The sequence below is a fragment of the Rattus norvegicus genome, chromosome 10 (assembly GCF_021556685.1).
Source record: "Rattus norvegicus strain SHRSP/BbbUtx chromosome 10, alternate assembly SHRSP_T2T, whole genome shotgun sequence".
NCBI lineage: Eukaryota > Metazoa > Chordata > Mammalia > Rodentia > Muridae > Rattus > Rattus norvegicus.
In genome coordinates this window covers 32,371,473-32,390,348 of record NC_141543.1, presented here as the reverse complement: position 1 = coordinate 32,390,348, position 18,876 = coordinate 32,371,473, and the positions used below count along the sequence as shown (strand labels likewise).

At 37.2% G+C, this 18,876-nt stretch overlaps 1 protein-coding gene and 1 long non-coding RNA gene across 4 annotated transcripts in view; one reads left to right on the top strand and one right to left on the bottom strand.

Annotated features, from left to right (window-relative positions):
• Positions 1-18,876, bottom strand: part of LOC102548672 (uncharacterized) — a 104,167-nt gene that overhangs the window by 18,956 nt on the left and 66,335 nt on the right. The window contains exons 2-3 of one of the 2 annotated variants that reach the window (XR_015631184.1): positions 15,293-15,413; positions 5,400-5,471 (exon numbers count right to left, since the gene is read on the bottom strand). This is a non-coding gene — a long non-coding RNA (uncharacterized LOC102548672). The remainder of the gene's footprint in view (positions 1-5,399; positions 5,472-15,292; positions 15,414-18,876) is intronic. The other variant, XR_015631185.1, reaches the window with a different exon arrangement.
• Positions 1-18,876, top strand: part of Gabrg2 (gamma-aminobutyric acid type A receptor subunit gamma 2) — an 88,669-nt gene that overhangs the window by 53,932 nt on the left and 15,861 nt on the right.

The following is an 18,876-nucleotide window of genomic DNA, read 5'->3' as shown; positions in this document are numbered from 1 at the left end:
GGCTTTTCCTTACACATTGGCATTTGTTGCTGTTAAAAAATGAAGACTAAATGTGGAGAGAAAAGGGAAAGGTGTTATATTAAGAGAAACTTATGAGAAGATACAGTTTAGATAGCACTAATATTCCTGTCTTCTTACCTAAAAATAATAAAGGACCTGCCACCTTACCTAGTTTTGAAGTCTCTTGTGGTATGAGAAAGAATTGTCTGTACCTCTTAAAAAACATTCTTTTACCTATTTGGGGAATCAAATTTAAACTTACAATAAGGAACGCAGGATGGATGACAAAGAGAAATTAGCCTCTCCAGAGAGATTTGAAATAGTTTGAAGGCATCATCCATTTTTACCTTAAAACAATCATGGCATTCTCTAGCCTCTAACTGCTGTGCAAGGGAAATTAAAAACTGCATTAATGTTAGTCTATATTCTATTTTCAAATTATCTTCTTAAACCTACTTATATACTTCTCCCAGGATAATTGCTATTTATATTCAAGCTTCTTAGTTAGCCATTGTTGTAATAATTAATAATTTATTTTATTTTGAGTGAATAATAAATACAGCAAACTGGAATGGCATATTCCCCGAGGAGTTGCTCTTGATTACCACAAAATTCTGAAAATAGATATTAATGCTGCCCACCTTTCATAGATTTGACTCAAGAAAACTCAGAACTCATCCAACCTCTTCACAGCCATTAGGAAACAAAATAAAGATTTGAAATCAGCTAGAGTCCTCCACAATGGCCAACCAAGGTCAGAGAAGATTTGCTCTTCAGGATTTTTTGTGAGTATGGCAGACTCTGTGAAATTGTGTTCAGGGGGATAAAGGTAGAAGAGGGATGGAAGGGTATGAAGAATTCTCTAAGGAACAGTGAATGTTTACACAGGCTTTTCTGAGAGATGCTGGCCAGGCTTCCAGTAGCTAGCTACAGACTGCCGGCAGCAGGCAATCTCACACCCGTAATTCTCCCCGCATGTTAACTGAAGGAATAAAAAAATTAAAGGCCGGCTACCAGATATTTCGGTGTACCATCTTTCTTTCATCCTAAAGGCTTGTTGATTATGGAATTTCACTGACATGAGGAATAGTCAGCAGTTCTATGTATGTGAAGAATTTGTGGGACTTAGTGGGTGAGCACAGTCAAATCATCTCAGGTAGGCAGGTGGTTGCTCCACTTTTTAAAATCCCTCAGAATTTTTCTGGCCCCAAAACCAACACAACTCTGAATGAGTACTGGTTCTTTGGGGGAAAGTCTTTTAGAATTACAAAAGAAATTTCCCTTTGTTGCAATTTAAGTGCTAGATTTACAGTATCAATTATATTTGTCTGCAATTACTTCACTCACTGAGTTGCCATACAACAGTTCCGTAGATGGAATTTACGATGCTAAGAAAGAAAGAGTAACCGACTCAAAGAGCATAGCTATTGAGTAAAGGCTAGATTCCTCAAACCTGTCCCAATCATGTGCAGGATGCTGCAAGGGGCCCCTGACAGTGGTCCCAATCACAGTTCACCTCAGCTTAGTACCTTGATTATCTATCTAGGGCTCTCTATGTTCAAATACCACTAATAACCTCCTGAAGATGAATTTCCCTGGAGCAAATGATCATTCACTGGAATAAAGATGAGCCGTATCTAGTTGGATTTTGCACAGTTTTTATACAAGTCTACGTGATGCATCTACAAAGCGCTGACCACACATATCTGTATATTTGTATTAGAGGAGAGCACATGAGTTCAAACGTGCTTCCAGACTATGCATCTTCACTTTTTCTTTCCTGAATGAAAAAAAAATCATTATCCTAAAAATACTGCAAATCCTTAAAATACCTAAGTATATATCTGAGATATAATTGGAATGTATCAGAACCGCCATCATCCCGATTACCAGCTATTGTACTCAGTTATCACTACAGCAATCATTGAAGGAAGTCGCCTGCCTCCGCCCACCCTCCTGGCAGCTGGGAGTCTTGCTTCAATCGCTTACAATGACTAGTGTCTCCCAGACGTAGCTACTGCAGCAGCATTATCTGAGGGGTTCGGTTGCCATCTCAGAAGTCACTAGCAGCTGTTACATTGAAGAGTATTTGCTTACACAACAATGTCCAGAGCTGGTTTGCTCATTGTGTATGAGTTTGATGCTAAGTTGGATGCTGTGTGGTTTCTAGTTGTCTTTTTCCTGCCTCTGCCTTGCAAGTTTTGATCTATGGGAATTCCTTTCTTCTCCTGGATTATCTGTCTGTCTATCTGTCTATCTGTCTATCTATCTATCTATCTATCATCTATCTATCTATCTATCTATCTATCTATCTATCGTCCATCTATCTATCTATCATCCATCTATCTGTCTATATCTATCAATCTATCTATAGTCCATCTATCTATCATCTATCTATCTATCTATCTATCTATCTATCTATCTATCTATCTATCTATCGTCCATCTATCTATCATCTATCTATCTATCAATCAATCTATCTATCTATCTATCTATCATCTATCTATCTATCTATCTATCTATCTATCTATCTATCTATCATCTATCTATCTCTAAGGCAAGGAAATTAGAACTAGTTAAGGTATAACTTGGGTGGCAGGTTATCTGTGGTTCTGACCTTTATACAGTGAGGAATTTGGCCAAGAGACACTATCAGTTTATGTTCAAGCCTCTGGTTCATCCCCCTTCTGGTCTGCCCCTGGACTGCTCCCCACCCCATTATTATTACTATTTTATTTTTAAATTAAATATAATTACACAATTTCTCTCTTCCGTTTCTCCAAATTCTCCAATATAAATACTTATTGTTCTCTTTTAAATTCATGGTTTCTTTTTCAAATATGTATGCACACACATATGTGTGTGAATATCTATATCTATATCTATCTATCTTTCTATCTATATACATATATAAACTTCGTATAATTTCTCAGTCTGTATAATGTTAACGGTATGTATGCCTTCACAAAAGGAATGCATGGTAGTTATGGAGGGAGGTAGGGAAATGTGATAATAATATGTGCTAAACTCAAAAAGTAAAAGAAATAATTAAAAAGAAAAACTTTCAAAATTAAAGATTTCAATTCGTAAAGACATGCTATAATCACCAGTATATGTATGTGGCCCACTCCGCTGCCTTTGTTCATAATCTTTTTTTTGAGTCTGCAATGTATCTGGCTGTATGTGCACATCCTCATACAGACCCTTGGCAGTATGTGTTAGACTCTGTAGCATAAGCAGGTCACTGAATTGACAAGAGGGAGCCGAGGAAGTCATAAGTGCCATGTAGGAAGAGTGCACAGAACAGAATTTTGGAGGGAAGCAAATATGCAGAAAAAGAACTGGAAAATGTGCAGAAGGTTCTACATTAGCATTTAATAGAAAAATATTATATCCGGAAAAATTTAAATTCCTAGGAATTAATTCAGAATTGACACACCTATTACAATTTTCAAAGATGGTCCCTAAAACACTTGCTTCTATCTTAAACCTTAAAGCACAAATTGAACTTCTCCAGATTAAGGTACATGAGCTAAATACTAGATATAATTAGTTGAGGATTAGATACTGTAAAAACAAAATTACAAAATGAAGCAGTTATAACAGAAATATTTCAAAATGAAACACAGGAAAAAAAGAACATGAGAGAAGTTAAGAAAGCAACCTTAAACTCTTGAGCAAATGTAGGCAGTCAAATACAACTGATGGGACACAGCTCAATTTGGAAGCCTCCCCAAAGGCAGAAGACATAAGCAGGAGTAAGAAAAATAGGAGAAAATAACCAAATAATTCATGAATTAAGAGAAACATTAAGATTCAATCTCATCAAATTAAAATCAAGGGAAAGAAAATAGAAACTACATTAAATTTCATCATTTTAAAATTGGTGATAAAATTATCTTTTAAGAAATAATGATGGGCTGGAGAGACAGCTCAGTTAAAAGGAATTGCGGCTCTTATGTAGTAGGTAGCTGTATTTCCCAGCACTGGTGGGATGGTTTACAAGTACCTAAACCTCTAGATATAGAGGATTTGACACCCTGGCTTCTGTGATCACCTGTACATATGTGCTACATTGACCTACCATAGGCAATCACACACACACACACACACACACACACACACACACACACACACACACGAAAAGAAAAGAGATAAAAATGCATGGTTAAACAAGTATTATCTGTGAATATAAGGACAAATAGAGTGCACTGAGGGGTTTTGATGGTTTTGTAGGTTTCTCTCCAAGATCCAACCTTCAATTGCTCTGGATAGTTGGTTAAGATTCTAGTACCAAAAATGATGGTATGACTGCCACTGCTAATCCTTCTGGGCTATTGTTCCATGCTGGACCTTGTTGTGATCCACTAGTATTTTAGATGAGCTGTGTGTGTGTGTGTGTGTGTGTGTGTGTGTGTGTGTGTGTATGTGTGTGTGTATGTGTGTGTGCATACATATGTATATATCAACAATTAATGAAAACTATGCTATGAATGTGAAAGAGAAGAAGGAAGTGTATATATGGGGTTTAGAAAGAAGAAAGAGAAATGGGGTGATATAATTCTATTATAATTTCAAAAATAAAATAAATACTTTAAAACAAAGAAAAGACACATCTTGATGAATTTCTAAAAATGGTTAAATTGTGCCATCTTGATAGTAAATATAATTTTTAAGAAAAGTAAGGAATGCTGATTAATTTCCTTTCTCTTATTTATTGCATCCATTAAAATAAATCATACTTTGTTCAAAATAAAACTCCTCTGTTTTAAAATATAACAAGAAAAAGAAAAGGCAATCTACACACAGGAAGAAACTACGCAAAATTTGTTATACAGCGAGAGCTATTTTGCACAGTACATAAGGCTTTCAAAATGCAATTAATGAAGAAGGTAAAAATTCAACCATACTTCCTCAAAAATACAGGTAGCTGGGGACAAGAGAACTAGTCAGGGGCACAGTCTAGGCATGCTCAAGGCCCGCGTTTGATCCCTCACATCACAGAGAAAAATGTGACTGGCAAACAAGTACATGAAAAGATACTCAATATAATTAGCACTTAGAATAATGAAATTTAAAGCTACCTAATCATCAGAAGGAATATAATTAAAACAGCTAAGGTCAAAATGTAAAGATAAATGGATCACATTTCCAAAACCTATATAGCCTATTAAATATCAATCATGTCTCAATACAAATGCTTGAACAACATGTGTGGTCACTTACATGTCTTTTTTCACAAAGGTGGCGCACAGCATGTCTGCGCGTAGGAGCCCATTGAATGCTAACCTAATTCATATGTCAATTTTGAATTTTGATGGAGTGAGCACATGCTGGGCTCTTCTGTTTCATTTAGTGTTTTGTGCCATGTGTCTCTGCTCATAAGTTAGAACACTCACCTGCAGAGGATGCATGTTGCTTCCTCTCTGATCCAAAGCTCTTTACAATTCTCCCCACATTCTATTTCCAAGCTGTACAGAGAGAGCCAAGTCAAAGTCACACAACTGCTTTAAATGCATGCGAAGGAAGGAAGAAAGGAAGGAAAGGATGGCAGGATGGGCAGGTTTCTGGAACATTATAGACTTCAATTAACACTCAGTTGTTAATCATATATAGAACTATTTGGTCATTGTAAGCGTCAGGCTCGCTGGTGACTTTTTATGTATTTTGTAGTAGCAGTGTACAGTGGCCTAGAATTTTCATTTTTGTTTTGATATTTAGGTGCAGTTGCCAATACAGCTGCTCTCTTTCTACTGAGATCAAAGTATCAGTGTTTGCATTCACAAAAAAATGTGGACAAAGAAAAAATTCCTTCTGGTGTTCTATTTATGACAAAGTAATGATCTTAAAAATAAACCTAAGAGCATAAGAAAAGAGCATATTGCTATGTAATTATGCGAAACTTAAATATTAAAGGAGAGTAGCCACCCAAGACATGTGGGCTTCGAATACCTACTCGAACCTTCTAAAAGTGTGATAAGTAGCTTATGAAACTGATTGCATACATTCTAGAACTATTATTAATTATGGATGGACAAAAATGGGTCTAGCCTGAAACAGGATTTAGGGGTAATGATGAGTAGTGACACTTTTGCTAACACTGTGACACTAGAACCTATTCTCCTCTGTTCTCTCAAATCACTCTTTTAAATAAATGAATCACACCCATCCTTCAAATCTAACATCTAGCCATGAGTACATATTTTCTCCATCTTTTTCATGTCTGGCCACCTGGGAGAGTCCAAGCATGACAATTTGGCTTCTTAGAATTATACTAAATACAACACCTACAGTGGATGAGACCAGGTTTTATAGGTTCTTACCATATTATCAACTCTTAGTGAGAAATTATCTCAGCAGAGCCTACTATCCCCCTTTATTGAGTTAAATTTGATTAGATAACCATCCCTGGAGCAAACAGCACAGACACGACAACAGTTAGGCTTTTATATCCTCACGCTAGCTCTGGAAGTGTAATAAATGCGCAAATGCTACGCACCTTTAGTGACTAGGGGAAAATTTGAGTAAATTACTAAAAGGAAATTAGGGAATTTAAGCCAAAGAAGTAATTGAGAGGTTGTTTATTTTTATGGTTTTTATTTTTCTTTAAAAAGTGAAGAACATTTAAATAAAATTCAAAGGTAGGAAAAGTGAAAGAAATGAAAAGCTAAGCCAATTTGAAGATATTATTATTAAACTCTGTACTTCTCCTTTAATGTTCAGCCCAGGAGTTGGCAGTAATAAGGACTCTGATCTCATGTATTTATTTGACCAGAGAAAGAGTCCAATGAGAGAAATGGGAGTATGATGAGTCAAAGTCTGCTTTGTTAAATTTAACAATTTAAATAAAATCTAATAACAAAAATGTAAATTGATAACTCTGGAAAACTACAGATTGTGGGGTTCGTAGCCACTGAAAGCGATGAGAGTGGTTTCCTACCAGAATCCCGGGTCAGTAGGCTATCTTAAAGTTCAATGAGACGGCATTTTAAAGTTTTGTTAGTGTTGCCATGGAAGGACATTTTTAAAACTTAGATGTATGTAATATGATTCCTGAGTTAGATGATGTATCATGGTATAACGAATACCAGAAATAAAGCTAGACCGTCTTTGAACAGGTATTGGCCCTGTTATCTTTAGCAAAAACTAATTCTATGAGCTTCAGTCGCTTCTTCTTTAGACAACCGATATTTTCTTAGGAAACCGATTGGACAGAGAAAGACTAAATCTCGGTTGTTAACATTGCCACAGACATCACAAGAGGAAATTACAATGGGGTACAACTAAGCTTAGCGTTTTGCAGGATTGTCAAATTGAGGGCGTTGTTAGTACTGTGGAGGTTAGCCATTACTGATATCTCTACAGACATAAATAATTATGTAAATAATTATATATAATAATGTATGCATGAGAGTAAATCTTGTTAAATTGGGCTCACACAGGTTCTGAGTATGTTTCTAGTTTCCTTCATTCTATGGTACCAGCAAACACATAGGAAAGAACTTTTCCAGGTAGCTTAAAACATTGTCTCTCTAAGAATTCTCCAGAAAATGGAAAGTCTGGGAAAAGCAATTATTACACATCTGTCCTTATGCTGTACTTTCCCCACCAGATCAGCCCTAAGGTAGGGAACTTCACACAGTGGGAGGAGCTTAACAGAGCTATGGAGCTGACTTTCCAAATAGTTAAGTGAAAGCTATTGGGCAGGAACCAAAGTGGCAGTTTCAAGTTCCACATATTTTCCATGAACTGGCATGGTTAGTGCTCAGGCATTGTTTATATAAACAGGCTGTGCAAAGGCCCTGTGTGATACTGGCTAGGAAATAGAAGGGAAACCTGTGCTTCATGGTACAGAGGTGAGCAGGGAGTGGGGAGGGAGGGAGAGAGAACTGGGGTGGTTGGAAAATGATGTATGAACTGTACTAGTCCAGTTTTCTGCATGCCATTAGTTTGACCAGAGATCACAGAACCTGGCAATACACCAAAGCAAGCATCTTCTCTTATTAGCTGCTGCAAGCCTGTTCTTTGACGGAGATGCAGTAAGAGAGTGTATTGATTTCATCTCAGATTCTCCTCTGGGTCATTCAACCCATATTCAGTAAGCAGAGTTCTTTCACTCTAAGTGGCAGTGAGTAGAGACCCTGTCAGTCTCTCCCTTGAGGAGATCTTGGTGACACTGCTTGCTTGTCTGGGTTTGTTTTACATAATCACATACCACAACTCTTCTGGGAACAATGCTAGAAGCTGCCCTGGCTTCCCTCCTTCCTCACACCAGGGAGGGAAACAGGAGCAATTGTGAAATGATCCTTGCCCCAAGCTTAGTTCTCAGCAGGTACATAATCAACATCTCCTGATGCCAAACCGCAATGGCTCCTCTGGATCTTCTCCCAGTTATAGGCTGTCTGCTCAAACAGCAGTTTCTGCATTTCAAATTCTCCAGGACCTAAGCTGAGATGTGGAGGACTCTAGTTGTCTTATTTACACATTGAAAGAACTAAAGTCTCTGTGGTAGAATCTGTTTCTGTGGCCATGGATGCTTTATTACTTGTATTGCACTGGTCATCACATTGCCCCTATCAGAATATGAACTCTCTCATTTTTAATTGGTATATATTTTTAATTTATCTTATAATGATGTTAGTTTAAATAAATGATTTCCAAATTGGGGCGTACCTCGCTAATCATAACCACAGTGGAATAAAAAATTTTGTGTCAGTAGAACCTCCTTCCCCCATGCGCACACTTACACGCACACACACACACGCACACTCACACACATGCACACACACAGACACACGCACTCACGCATGCACAGACACACACACATGCACACACACAGGCACACACATACATATGCACATACACACACCCACACATTCACTCACACGCACACACACATTCACACATACATCCGTAGACAGAATCTTAGGCCTTGAACTTGCTAATTAGATACTCTTCTTTAGCCCCGCCTCAATTTCCTTTCCTTTTGTAAAAGATGAATCTTGTCAACTTGGTGAGATTGTCAGTGATGTCGATTAAAAAAAATGTCCACAGAAGCTGATGGATGGCAAACATGAGAACAAAGGGATTTTTACTTTGGTCAAGATCCCAGTATTGGACAACATTGCCCGCATCTTTCATAGTAGAAGAAAATATGACAATGTAAAATACCATTGAGAGCAGCTATTTTTCTTCATCTGGTGTTTCATAGCAAAGCCTACAGATTTTCACAAATATCACATGGTTTGCCTCTTACAACTGTATTCTATGTGTTAAAAAATATATGTTCCACATGTTAAAGGTATATGTTCTATATGTTAAAAAGTAGGTTGGTAAAAGGAGCTACAGAAGCAGCATGCACAAATGCTAGAAAAAGAGGAAGATTTTCCCTTTTCTGGGTGAAAGACTGACAAAAGGAAGGCAGGAGCCTCAATTTGTCCATTATTGAAGAACCAAGTTTTAAGTAAACTGCAAATGCATTAAGGTGGTCGTAAAGTCTTCCTGGAGGGACAGCTCCCAATCCTCAAATGGTTGTCTCTGTGCTGAGACAGGACTGCAGCAAAAGCTAATGTGGTTCTTTCAAATTTAAAAGCCATTCTTGACCCTTTTTCTTACAAATCATTTAAGTACTTATTCCACATCAAGAATTCATTGACTTTGGAGATAATTCAGGAAATAAAGTCAAAGAAAGAAAGGCAAGATAAGGTCTATTAAAATTTTAATGTGTGAACCTTGGTTCAATTTTATAAATCAGATATTATTTACGTGACAATATTCAGAAAAGCAACTCACTTTGGATAAAATGAAAAGCCTAGTTGTAGATGTAAAGTCTGTGGTTTGATCAGTGACTGTTAGCAGATCTTTAGGGCTCTACTTTCTAACCTGTTAAAATGAAGGGCATATTCCTTTCTACATTTCTCCTGAGCTCTGACATTGTAATTGCCTGAAATCTTAATTCTAACAGCATCAAAGAAAACATAGCAGATTTTCTATATAATGAGGAGGCCAGATACAATTTCGTGTAAATGAACAGAACATTATGCCCTTGTTCTTGACAGTAAGGTAAAACATAATGTCATTTATACAAAAACAAACCAATCGACAGGTACCAACTCCAAAGGAATGGAGAGATGGCCTCTGGTGATCCTCTACACGAATCTTGCAAGGGTGGAAACTGGGTGTGGGCGAGATGCCTACACTTCATGACTCACACGACTCTTCTCTTGAGAGGTTGCACTTAGAGCATATTCTGTTAAAAACTTCTCCAAATCTTCTCCGAAAGAAAATGCATGCTAATAGCCCCTTTCCAGATACGCTCTTTAGAAAACGACAGACACATAACGCCCATGAAACAAACACTTTGACAGTATAGTTTAATCTTTGATGTGCGAATTGAAAACATAAACAACTTTCACTCTTGAAAATCAAATGTAATGTGAAAATGTTAGAGGCTACACATTTCTCTCTCAATCTCCGCACTATTTTACTTCAAAAAATTGCTTAAAGTCAAATGCAGTAAAGGCATTTTGGTGTGCCAAAGAAAACGATGATGTTGTCTAATTGGAGCAGAGGAGTGAAAGATGCCATCTTGCTTATCCCTTCAGCCTGCACAGTTGGCCTGTATCATGAAGCCTTCCCTAAACCTTACAAGGAGCTTCTAGGATGTAGTACTTGCCTCATAAGTTTACATCAACAGCGGGATCTTATCTGGGACTAAAGCATATATTAGAACATGAGAGAGGAGGTCCCAATCAAGTCTTTAACAGGCTTCGGCTTGTTTCACAAAGAAATTTGACTACAATTTTTTGACTTTGTGACATGTCCCCTGTCAAAATATGTAAAAATGCAAAGAGATTCATCCTAAGTATAAATCCAAGCAGGATCTAGTCCACAACCGGGTTTTAGAAATCAGAAGACCTTTAGGAGTGAATGAAAATATTAGGAAAGGGAGACCTTTGATAGAAACAATCAGTTTCATCCATTAACACTGCTTCACCTCAGTGCCATTCTAACACTCTATGGTAATCCGTATCTGTTATCTTTACCACAGCTCTAGGTGGTAAGGATGACTAGTATTTCTTTTTCCAGTTGTGAGAACTCTTCAATATTAAACTAAAAAAAAATCAAAAAGTTGTTATATCATTTGAGATGTAAACGAATGGAATGCTTAATTTTAAAAAAAGCTGGTTTCTAATTCTTCTCTGCCAAGTGGTTTATTTATTTCTACATTTAAAAATAAATATTTTTAGAACTTTCATTAGTAATTTGACATGTTTTCCAAATGTGCCGATTTAAATATCAAAATGACACAAAGCTACTGAGAATATAATCAATATTTATGTAGTATTTTCACTAAATCTATCATCTGACTGAATTTGTCATATTTTAGAGAGAAAAGATAAAGAACAGTAGAGGGGAGAAGATATTTACCCAGCTTCACTTAGTAAGCTGGAATTAAATTTTAGTACTCCTGATAGTCATGTATTTTCTTCACAAAATGATTTCCTGAAAGAGAGAAATATAAATATATTTCCTTCTTAAATATAACCTGCTCAGCCTATACAATGTCAGTTGTAGGCATATTTTTCGAGCAAACCACTTTGTATTAGGTAACAACTTGGTGTTCTCTTCCCTGGGGAAGACAATTTCTTTAGCGCCTCTCTTTAAAATATCCCAAACACAGGTCAAAAACTTCTCGAGCGAAAGAATTTCACTGAGTTGGGGAGAATTTAAAATTGAGTGCTGAGGACCAAAGGCCAATAGGGCCAAATTTTTAAGCCTACGATTTTGCAGAACATCCTGAAAAATAATTTGACATCTTGGGCTTCGGTTTATTACTTGACCTTTTGCAATCAGTGCCTTTGGTTGCCTGGATTTGAACACTCATGGTTTTATTTCCCAGCTTCTTTGCAAGTGATTTTAGAAGGCTTGGTATTTTACTAACATCAGGTCCTTCAACTTCGGGAGAACCTTTTCTTTAAGAAAACATCAGGGCCTGAGTTACACCCTTCAGTCTAGCTTCAGATGTGAAGTCATAGGAAACTTATTGAAAGAGAGATTGGGGGAAAGTGAAAATAAAGCATTTTTTATTAACACGCTTATTTCTCCAAAAAATTAGTTTCCGGGCTCATGGATATAATCAGTAAGAACATTTCTCTCCTGTGACTGAGTTCAAGTATCTTCTTACTGATGATTCCATTACTTCAGAGAATTAGCCAAATTAAAGGTTGGCTGCTTAATATTTCTCCTCCAAGACTCCTCTTTGATCTTCACTAACTGAGAAAAGGAGGGAGACTTGCAAGATAAATGTGCTTGCTTAGAATAACTGTCTGGTACCCAAGGTAGAAATGGATTCAGACCATTAGTGAAAGCCTTTCATGACAGTCGCTAGCTTCACACAAATGGCCTTTCTAATGGAGAACACACACCAGATCATCGGGATCAATGTAGGATGGGAAGATCTCGATAGCTCTTAACTGATCAGATAAAAGATGGAGAGCATAGGAGAAATCAAGGCCCAGTCTAATTACTTGAAATGATCTCCTGGCATCACAAAATATTCCTGGACTGATTTTGGACACAAACTCGGTTTTCAATGCTGACTTTCTTGTTTGTACAAAGTGACAGCAATAGAGAACTTTCTTGAAGGAGCTTTTATCCTAATTGAGGAGGCATCAAGAGGCTGTGGGTGCCTGCAGATGTTTTCCAGGGCAGGCCTGTGGAAGTGTTGCTTCCCCTTCACTGTTTCCAATAAGTAGGATCCGTGATTCCCGTGCCAGCGTGACTCCATGTAATATGCTATGCCTTCATTGTGTTTCCGGTTTAATAACTGACAAATTAATCATCATGTCTAGTTCAGCAGTGCATGGAGTCCTTCCTCTCTAAGTGCTTGTTTACCTGTGAGGTGGATAAGGAGTTAATAACTGCATGTTTTCTCAGTTTGTCACCAATACCTCTGCAGACCTTCCTTTCTTTATTGACGTCTAGTTTTACTTACAAAGTGAGCTCAGTAGTTATTAAAATAATTCTTTTGCACTGTTAAGAGTTAATAGATAGCAGTCTAAGAATTTGCAATTCCAAATTTCTCTCTAATAGAACTTCTGTTAGAGGTAAATTAGGATTCATTTCTGTCGCACACTATGTAAAACAGTGAGCAGCTGTATATTAAAGATTATGTATGATCTGTGATGAGTCTGCCATTGAAAATCTGAGCTGAACAGACAAGCGTAATTTTATTGGCTCAAATGCTTCAGTTATATTAAGGTAAGAATATATTTAACGCTCTTCATGAATGCACTCAGAATGCTAAAAGCAAGAATAATAGGGTATCTTGCTATTCTATTATTCCCAAGAATTACATGCAGTGTTTTAAGAATATTAAAAATTTTGCCACTCATCAAGAAACTTACCTATTAATGTCATAAAAGTTATTTCCCCAAACAGTTATTCTCAGGAAGCTCCTCCATATTTGCGCATTGGTTTGAAAGTTTACAAAATACTTTTATTCCATAAGCAAATGAGATGAACACAATACTTTAGCCACAGTCTGTGTCACCATTATTTTGTTCTGGGAATTTATATGATTTAGTTAAGTCTAGGTACCTTGTTATCCTTCTTATCTCTTGCTCCCATTGTTGCTTGTGCTTAGCTTCTGGGACTAGATTTGCTATGGGGAACCACTCTGTACTTGTGTAAAACATGCTTTAATATCTAGTCAGATGTTTGCAGGAGTTAGGCTTAATTGACTGGGAAATCACTTCCTCTTCTGATGGATAACAGTGACAAACATATTCCTTTGAAGTTCAGTTTCAGACATAAGAGTCGGAGTTATTTTATTTAAATAGATCACTGGATGAAGTCCTTGGCTGCAGTTCTGGAATTGGTTGGCAGCCTCAGAGTAATGAATTGTGCTAAAAGGTCTACATTGGGCTAAGCACATGTGGTGGGATTTTAGAAAATGAGAAAGAATCTATTGCATTAATAAGAGAAGCTTCTGTTAAAGAAACGCAGAAAATTGGTGTTGGCAAGACTGTCATCGTGTAACCCTACAGAGAAACCACTGCACGCTGAAGAGTTTGTGAACATTGAATTCCTTTCACCCAAAACTTTTTTGGGGAAAACTCTGAAATCATTTACTCAGACTGCTCTTCTACGGTAGAATGTGCACCACAGAGGGATCAATAGTAAATTAAGACAACTTTTGTCCTCAGTCAGGAGCTTCAGTGACACAAATCAGCTTCATAAGAGAACTGCATTCAACTGTTTCTCAGCTTTTGATTCTTTCCCTTCTCTATGTCTCTCCATTTTATTAACCACTAATGGAAAATAGAGACTTTTTTTTAGTTCTTTAGCAAGCATTAGAGTTTAGGAAACAAGAGTCTTGTGTTTGCCAGTGCTAAGCTCTACCTTGGATCAATATGTCTTCTTCATGCATGGGCCTCACCAGGTTTAATCTTCCAGTGTGGAGGAGACACCTCTCGAGTTCCTTTCAAATGTCAATTTTCTACTGCACATCTAACAACATTTCTCTTATGAATCAGAATGGTGTTTAATGGTGTTATATAAGTTACCTTACGGGGTTGGGGATTTAGCTCAGCGGTAGTGCGCTTGCCTAGCGAGCGCAAGGCTCTGGGTTCGGTCCCCAGCTCCGGAAAAAAAAAAAAAGAGATCCACTTGCCTCTGCCTGCTAGAGGATGGGAATAAAGGCATGTGGGCACAAAATAAGTTACCTTACTTCATAATAGCTAGCATTAATGAACCTTTCCTTATTTCTTGAAAGTGTGTCAAATGTCATACATGTATGAGCTCTTTTCATGCTCTCAAGAAACCAATTATTATTCCTATTTTGAGGATAAGGAATGTGAGGTTCAGGGAATTAAAGTATTTGCCTGAAATCATATGCCAGTTAATGAAATGACTAAACTTTACACCCTAGCTGACATGATGGGGCCCAGGTACCACCTTGTACCACTGATGCCACTGCCAGCTTTTCCATTTCCTTGGGTACAGGGGTCAATCTCATGATTGCTTAATGGTTTACTGGTAACAGCTCAGGATTGTCTCTTTTTCTGGTCAAAACAACTGTCACATCTGGAGAGTAGGGCTACCCAATCTTATTTTTACCAGGGATAGTCTTGTCTCCAGGTGAGAACAAGGCTGTAGCAAATTTTGTTCCTGAATCTCCAGGGTCTCCCTGTGAGCTAAAGCAAACATATACTTGCCTTTCCTCCCCGGTCTCTCTTGATTTCTGTATTCCTCTACTCTGAGAGTCAAAAACCAACAGATTACTCACAAGAGTCATGGAGTCAGCTCTTCTGGAAAAGCTGAATTTAACCAGGCCTGATTTCACAATTGTTCCCCACTCTTGTCCTCAGTAGAGAATCAGATGGCGTCTCCAAAAGGCAGTCTGAACCCTGAAAATACATCGATTACACTTTTAATTTTCAATTTTATCATCTGCAGTTGCTTTTTGTCCCTTTGCTTCAACATTAGAAGGAAAATAGCAGACAGATAAAATCAATCAATATGTGTGTGCACACATGGACACACACACACACACACACACACACACACATACCAAAACCCACTAACCAAACAAGCTAAAACACAGCTATCAGACTTTGCATGGATAATTGTTAGTTTCAGTAACTAAGTCTGATTTTTACCTAATTCAGTGAATAGATCCAGCTGACAAGCTAAGTTACTATTGCAGTGTTTGCTTAGAGTGACTGGTCAAGTTGATATTTCCATCAACTTCTTGGCAAGCAGATAACATTATTTAAACTTACTATGCCCTTATATCTACACTGTAGGTGATGAAATCTTGCAATTTACACAAAAGGTGCTCCTACAGTGCATTGCTTTGTAAATTAAAATTTAGTATTTTAAAAGCTACATGTATTCCAAAATTTCCTAAACTAAAGCATTCATCATTAACAAATAATTGGTGATTTCCTTCTGTATAGTACACATTGATTTTGCAGAAGAATAAACTACAGGACAAAATACATAAAAACTATATATACCTCTGAGTTCATAAAAAAATTTAATTGTGATCCATAGGGTAACATAAAACTTATATTACTCAGATTCCCCTTATTACAATACTATTGATATATTATTACAAGAGAGTTCTGAGTGCATTTGAAAAATTAAGGACTTTTGTAGGTGACAGGAATTTATTGTTATTTGATAAATAAAAGATTTATTTTTACAAGGATGGATATACTAGAAATGTATCAAGGTAGTCTTAAGGCCAATCTTTAAGATGACAAGTCCCCAAATCAGGTGAGATATATAAGGTACCAAAAAAACTCCTTCTAGAAAATAAACAATATTCAAATAGGGCTGAAGTCAGGTAAAAGAGACTTTGAAAGCTTTGAATACAAATTTGCAGTGTGTACTGATATCTGTAGATGACTATTGATCAATTCCAAGGTACTTGTGTGATGTGATCAGAGTACAAAGAACCCTTCTAGAAGATAAGGATAACGTATACCAAACAGGAACAAAGGCTAGAAAAGCATACCCTGGGAAAGTGTAAAGTAGATCTAGGTAACTGGTCAGGAAGTAGAAAGAGTCAAGCTTGATCTAGGTGAATAGAAACCAGAACTTGTTACAGTTAAGAAACTGTTGGACAAGCTTCACAATGCAAAGCACTGCCTAGTTGTCAGCCAGTTGTATCACTGAGCTTTTAAAGTGTGCTTTAGATTGCTCAACTACTGCTTCTTTTTATTTAGTTCAGTTTCAATGCACTATCTTGCGTACAATTTGTCCTTTTGGGGGCAGCTTTTTATCTGTAGATGGAAGCAAGACAAATTTTGCCCAGTGGGTGGCTTGCCACATTGGAGCAACTCCATACGGAGTGAATGCTGCTCAGTATGAAGTGGAATAGGGGTACTGTCAGGAGCAGACCTGTCTTGTAGTCAAAAGAACTTTTAATAACTAAATAACAATGAATGTCATGTTTTGTGAATCTCTGATTTTTTAAGACAATCTGTCTCTTTCTATACCATAGCTGATTTGTCAAACATTAATTATTCTTAGCTATTTATTATTTGATTAATCTTGAAAACACTTGCTGTAATTAACTAAATTATAATCTAATATGACTATGAGTTTCACTATCTGAGTATTAACTTGCATTACTTAATCATCCTAAATAGTTTGTACTAGCATCTATCAGAAGGATTGGGTCCAAGTCTTGTATTCTTAAATGAGTTGTTTAGGCACAATGTTCTATCTAAGAGGAATAATATTAATTTAAATTGTGCATAATTATATAAAGAGTCATACTGATGAACACCTTAAACCTGTATCAATACATAAATTGTGTCAGTGTAAGAAATTATAACTTCAATTTTGCATCAAATATAAAGATATCTACCAATGTAAGATTATGGCTATATAATGTTTTGTTTAAGAGTGAACTTAATATCCTATTCCTATCTGTGTATTTGTTTAATTTCTATAATAATACTATATTCCCCTTTCCTTTTCCACCCCCTTCGATTACCTAAGAAAGAATGATAAAGAAGAGGAAAGGAAAGGTTTCTACCTGAGTCTAAGCCCTCTAGTTTAACTCCCTGTCTATTGCTATACTATTTGTAAATTATCCCTTAAAATGACAATACATCTATAATTAATAAAATAACCATAACCATGCATCCCAATGTAAGGAACTGGGATGATGATTTTCTCTCTCTCTCTCTCTCTCTCTCTCTCTCTCTCTCTCTCTCTCTCTCTCTCTCTGTCTCTCTGTCTCTCTCTTTCTTTCTTTCTTTCTTTCTTTCTTTCTTTCTTTCTTTCTTTCTTTCTTTCTTTCTTCCTTTCTGTTTCTGGTTGAATTGGAGTGAAGAATTCCTTTCTGGGCGCCCAAAGGGAAATAGAAAAATTGGTTTTGTCAAAAGAAGGCTAGTTGGTATCATTTATCATCCATTCTCTATGTGCTAAGAAAGTTCACAGTTTAGCTGAAGTCCTGAAGGTAACAGTCTGAAAGGCTGGATGGGCAAGCTAGCTTTTCTGGAAATGTCCTGGAAGCGAGTCTTTAGAGGAAAAAGCTTTGATACTGAGGTAGGATCAAACAGGGAGTTGGAATGGAAAGTCCCAGAATCTTAGCATCCCAGAGTGTGAATTTTGTCAAGGCTGTCTTTTCTCTCCTTCCAATCTACAATATACAATCCTTATGAGCAATGTGTAACTTTGCAAAGACATGTGTATGGCAAATGTAAGGTGTACAGATCAATTAAGGAAGATCAAAAGAGAAAGGCAACTGTTTTTCTCTAGAGGTTAGATTGATCACATAATCAAATTATAATGTAAATTTCATTCATGCTATCTTAAAGGATGGTATGTAATAATAGGTCATGAGAATTTTGTTTCCAATAAGAGTTATTGGCTGTGTATAGACATTTAAGTCTCAGCTGGTCCCAGCGTTGTCTCTGTGTACAGGGAAGTACATATTACCGTTAACATCAGAATACAAACAACATCAAGATGACCCACAACAGCACAAATCTAGATGCTGTGGAGTCTCTCTCTCTCTCTCTCTCTCTCTCTCTCTCTCTCTCTCTCTGTGTGTGTGTGTGTGTGTGTGCATGCCTGTCTCTGTCTCTTCGTCTGTCTCTGTCTCTGTCTCTGTCTCTCTCTCTGCCTGTCTCTGTCTCTTTGTCTCTGTCTCTGTCTCTCTATCTGTCTCTCTCTCTGCCTGTCTCTGTCTCTTTGTCTGTCTCCGTCTCTGTCTATCTGTCTCTCTCTGTCTCTCTGTCTCTCTGTCTCTCTATCTCTGTCTGTCTCTGTGTGTGTGTGTGTGTGTGCGTGCGTGCGTGTGTGTGTGTGTGTGTGTGTGTGTGTGTGTGTGTCTGTGGTGATGGCTGT